At 34.5% G+C, this 5,829-nt stretch overlaps 1 protein-coding gene across 1 annotated transcript in view; it reads left to right on the top strand.

Moving 5' to 3' along the window:
* Nucleotides 1-4,365: 4,365 nt before the first annotated feature.
* Nucleotides 4,366-5,829, top strand: part of LOC106880831 (FHF complex subunit HOOK interacting protein 1B) — a 103,093-nt gene continuing 101,629 nt past the window's right edge. The window contains exon 1 of the mRNA XM_052973665.1: nt 4,366-4,910. The gene's annotated coding sequence lies outside the window, so the exon portion shown is untranslated. The remainder of the gene's footprint in view (nt 4,911-5,829) is intronic.

Raw genomic sequence — 5,829 nt, 5'->3', positions numbered from 1 at the left:
TGATAAAATCGCAGACTACAGCATACATGTGATCACAAAAACACAAATTTCAAAACTTGTGAAGTAAACACAATGATGTCACTCAGCACACTGCCTCATGAAGGTCACTGCTAGCTCTCACTGAGCATACAGCTGCATGCTGCCATCTGTTGATGTGCTATAGAACTAGTCCGGGAATGTTTTGATACCACCTCATACATGTTTGGTAGCTGAATGTATGTCAGAGAACAATGGGAAGTAAATTGGCTTATCTATGTTAACCTGTATTTAACCCAATAATGTTCACTTAAACTATAAAACTTATCTAAGTTTGAGGATTCATCCTCACAAATTTCTAAGTGTTGAGAACAAGAGAAAGGATCTCATGGAAAAATTGAGGCTAAAGTTTCAGTTCCTGGGTAAGAATCCAAGAAATGATTTGTTTCAAATCTATTGAATCTATATACAAGTGACCACATTAACCTTTTTATATTTTATTTTATTTACTATAGTTAGAATTAAATTTTTGCTTCACCATTGGTTTTTGGTTTTTTTTAGTTGACACTAGGTGGGACAAGGACAATGAAAACAAAATTTTGTAATAAAGGGCACACATTACTGGCCTAATGCATATCAATGAGAATAGCCTTCTGTATTCATTGTGCTTTTTAATATCTGATGATAAAGTAATCATCATCATTATCATCATAATCATCATCGTTTAACATCCACTTTCCATGCTGGCATGGACTGGATGGTTTGACTGAGGACTGTCAAGCCAGGAGGCTGTACCAGGCTCCAATCTGATTTGGCAAGGTTTCTACTTTTATATATATTGTTAGTGGGTTGTCTTAGTTATCCATGCCATTACATATAACTACATTAGCTCTCTCTCAATTACAAGTAACTTCATTAGAAGCTCTCTCAGTTGTTAATATGCTCTCTACTTTTAAAAGCATTACAGACCTTGCTGAGGAGACACTCACCTTCATACAACTACAAAGAAACACCCTCATGATATTATGTAGCTGCTGTTTTAAAGACAGTTGAGAGCATGCCAACTGAGATACTGTTAGATGGAGTACCTGAAGGAAATACATGTGGTCCCTATTTCGAGAGTGTAATGAAATAGACTTGGCTGTAACAGTGTGTAATGTCAAGGAACTATATACAAAATCACTAGCTTATGTAGCTCCTATTTTAAAGACTATAGGGAAATTTATGCAGATGAAAGGTTTTCTTTTAGCTTTTCTTTTTATACATTTGAGGAAGGTCAATGACTTGCAAGAAACTGCCACACTCGCTGTTGCAGTTACTTTTCTAAACATTATATATCATCGGTCTCTATTTTAAAGATAGCATACTGAACTATGATTTTGTAGCTTCACTGAGCAAGTTAAATGACTGCAAAGAGTCTCTTACACAGCTTCATGTGGTCTCTTTACTTCTTTTTAGAAGTTGTGTTCATTACCTTTGTTGCACCCCACTCTCAAGACTGGCAAAAATGGACAAAGTTGATCTTAAGGATGTTTTTTGAAAGGTCATAGAGCAGTGTATTTAAGGACATTTGGGAACTTGTTGCAATGAATGACTGTAACATTTGGATGGCCAAATAACAACAATTAACAATGATTTTCAAGATTTTCTTTTCCAATCCACAGCTCAATGAATAAAATGCTAAAAGTGTTATGGCACATTATTAGATTTTCAAAAATTGTTTAAAATTGTTTTAAAACGGAGAGAAGGACACACATTGCACTTTGTTACAAAAAGAATGCACAAACAGTAATGCAATGCATTAAAAAATTTTGCTGCATTAAAAAGTTTTATCAACTCTTGACAGAGAACTTCCTTAACAGACTAATACAGTCCCTAATTCAACACATTTAGGGTTTAAATGTGGGTGTTTGTCTACTACATTGAATAAGATCAAGTGACAACAGAAAATCTTGCTTAAAGATTCCTTTTGGTCCCTGTTTTAAAGACAATAGAACATTTATTAAAGAAAATTTACTAGTTATATTGAAATTTTAAATATTTGATGATACTGTATGTAATATTATGTACATTACTAGGGTGGGGAGGATTTGTCAGTTTGTAGAACAAGCTGATCTCATGCTCTGTTCAGATTTTCTCGACTCACTTGTCCTTTTCCTCAGCTATGAATTGCCCAACTCCTAGGCCTTGCACGAGCTATTACACCCAGTCTTTTCTTCCCAAAATGCTGGCACCTGGAATTCTCTCCTTGCACATGCTTTTCTGCTATCGTCAATAGCAACAATTTAAGTATCAATTTTACTGGTTTTAAAGGGCCTGCAAAAAGCCCTAAGCACAGTTGTCTCTTCCAAGCCAAGCTAAATAGAAGAAATAGGATCATGTAGGCCCTATTTTGATGAGAGATTTAGTGGAGACATTGAATACAAATCAATAGACATTATAGGACAGTATTTCTCAACCATTTTTTTTTACCTATGAACCCTTTTGATTCCTATTTTACTTAGATGGACCCTCATAGCAGTTCAATGTTTAAAAGAATTTTATTGTTTTTATAATTAAATATTTTTGGGAACTGTATTTAAAAATTTGTTAAAACATTTTGTGTATTGCAGAAGTATAACCAATCTGTTGCAGATAAATTTTAACAGCAAAATCTTATGAGGACTCCGAAGGGCCACGTGGACCCCAGTTGAAAACCACTGATATAGGAGCTCCCACATTAGGTGATGTGGTCTCTATTTTGAAGAGTCTTCTGTTCTAATTCTCTTCACATCTAGGATACCTTAAAGAAGTATTTTACAAATCCCAGCAGAATTTGAAATCAGAACTTTAAAAACTGTTGTGAAATATTGCAAACATGATTTATTATGCCACACAAGTTATAAAGAGATGTTCATGTATTATGATATACATGTAGAATCAACAAGATGAAAATAGTGTAATACAACATGTGAAAAAAATGGCTATCCAAGGTTTACCATTGGGGCTAGTTTTACCATGATGAAAATATATATGTGTAGTATCATGTCTGCCCAACATATGAGTTGAGCACATGCTCTACTCATATGTAATTGTCAGGCAGAGGAGGAGTGTGTATAATGTAACACTCTCAAGAATACACTTGTTTGGCAAGAGTGGAGATTATGTTCTGATCCAATATCTCTAACACTCTGCAAATTGGCACTTTTAGCTACTCTTTTTACAGGCTATGTTCAGGGAACCATCTAGAACAATCTGGGGAAGCTATCACATGAACAATAGCCACTGTTTAGACATTAGCTCAGCTGCACACATAATCAATCCATCGTCATGTTGTGGCTTGAAATTTGTAATGAAGCAATGCAAGTTTGCATCCTGCTACACAGTTAAATAGGATAATCAGATGCTGATGAAATTCCAACACAGGATTGAAATCTACAGCTGGCCCCTCATTTGCGGAGTGAACTATATAGGAATCCAGAAAAGAATTAAGGACTTAAAAGAAGGAATTATAATCAAAATATATTTAGAAAGTATTGAAAAAGAAAAGAATAATACTACAAATAAAATGCAGTCATGTTTTCGTCTAATTTTGATATTTTTACAATCTGGTTTCTATTACAAACCAGATCTGAGGTGTTTCCTTAGAATATTGAGAACACAAGTTCCACCATCTATTGCTATGTATACGATGTATGTGTATGTAATATACTTCGTGTGTATGTGCCATGGACCTATAAATTAATAAAAAAACAACATGGCTTCGTATCGTTATATTTTGGTCGTTCTCTTTATTTGATATTATCAATTACGTTTGTACGCGAGTGCGTGTAATTTTTTCTTGTTCAACGAAACTACTTGCTCTACCTATGACTTCGAAAGCATAATAAAAGTATCAAAGCTTTAAAGATATTCTCTTTAATATCAATTTCCTTTCATTTGTTCCAGCCTTTTTTAGTTCTTTACATACCTTCTGTTGACAATGTCTATCTTATATAGAAATTAATGAGTGTGCGGGTTTGCAGCCAACATATTCGCAATTAGTTTCCCTTATTTCGTTTCGGCCATCTACATTTTGTTTCTACATACATATGAACGCTCACATTTACCAGTTTATCTTTTTCCATTCCGCCTTCTGAATTTTCCCGATTTTCTGTATTTTTTTGCTTATTTCCACCTGAAATATTCGTTTCGGTTCTTTAACCATTTCTTCTTATATATTTTCCATTTTTTTTATTGGTTCTAATTAAACATACATATGATAGGGGTGTAGGCTAGCTATAAACGTGTGTGTGCGCGCGCGTGTATGGATTTGTATGCATTTGTGTATGCAGTTTCTGTTTTCTAAAACAGCATGTTTTTTTCGTTTCGTTTCATTTTGATCATTTCCTCTGTCAAAGTTTTCATTTGTTTTTACCTCATCTTCAAACTTTCTTTTCCTCGTCACCTCCTCCTTCTAATAGCTATTGTTGATGAAACCTGTTTCGTTTCGTTCCAGTCTACCTATTCTCTCTGAAACACTTTCTTTCTGCTTTTACTCGTCCTTACCTCATTCTCAAACCGTCTGCTACTCTTCCTCTCACTCAAACTACATGTAACACCTCTCTCTCTCTTTCTCTCTTCTGTCAACCTCACTATATCTCGCGTTATTTCTCTGTTATTGTCACCTTACTCAGTAACCGACTTCATATAAAATCTGTATCAGACTTTCCTTAACCGAAACTCTTTACATTACTCTGCTGTCCTGATTGGCTTTTATGTTATTTATTTATACATAATACAAGTTAAATAACTGTGTCATCGAACTGGGGTCGACTATAACGTAACTCCCACCCTCAAAAAATTTCTTGTCTATATTATTAATCATCATTAATTACCTGGCTGTTAATTAATACGACGATGATTAGAATGATGATTCTGGGAGCCGAACTTGAACCTGAAACCTCTGTTACTGTGTAAGTTTGCTAAATTACCTTTTTGATCCAACTACGTTTATATGTTTATGTGTTTGAGTATGTGTGTGTGCGTATATACACCCACACATACTTTTATATGTTTGTTCTACCAAAGCTGTATTATCATATGTGTGTGTTGTTATTTAGTTCCATTGGTGATCCAGCAGATGTAAGATAAAAGATATTCCGTCTGTGATCGCAATGTTTTTAAATTTAGACAGTATATCATCTTGGACTACATTATAATTGATGTTCTAAATGTGTCTTGTCTTTTATTTCGAACATAGTATATCCCGAACTAAATTATATGTGTCCTTTTTTGGTGCTTGCTAATTATTATTGTTCAGCCTCAGTCAGTCCTGAACCAGCTGACCTATGATTAAAATTTTCCAACCGTGACCATTCTATCATTTATTAAGGCACAGAATAGCTAATACACTTCCTACTTATTGCTTAGCCATATGATAGTCCTAATCCAACATACCGATGATAAAGACGTTCCAACATGATCACCCGTGTTTTATTCATTTATTAAAAACACTAGTCGGTGTAGGTTTTTCTTAAAAACGTTAGTTTGATTCACGGGACGTTTCAGAAGTTGATGTAGAGGCTGTCTCGTTGGTTTGTATTTCTAGTAAGAAAGATCATTGGGGTTCAATAAGTTCAGTTGTCATTTCGGACCTTGACCTTCGTTTGAGAAGGAATGAAATGAACTTAACCAACAACTTGCCCAAGGTACCGCACAGTGAGTTCCAGTTCGCAACCATACTGCCACGCGAAATAGGATATGATCTGAACGTTAAAGATTTCCTCCAATTTTCCTCAACTCATACATTTTTTTTTACTTGGTCTTCCATATGAGTCAAAACGAAAGATTGCCATATATATATATATATATATATATATATATATATATATA

The sequence above is a fragment of the Octopus bimaculoides genome, chromosome 16 (assembly GCF_001194135.2).
Source record: "Octopus bimaculoides isolate UCB-OBI-ISO-001 chromosome 16, ASM119413v2, whole genome shotgun sequence".
NCBI classification, from domain to species: Eukaryota; Metazoa; Mollusca; class Cephalopoda; order Octopoda; family Octopodidae; genus Octopus; species Octopus bimaculoides.
The sequence above is the reverse complement of the archived record's forward strand: the minus strand, read 5'-3'. Positions and strand labels throughout refer to the sequence as shown.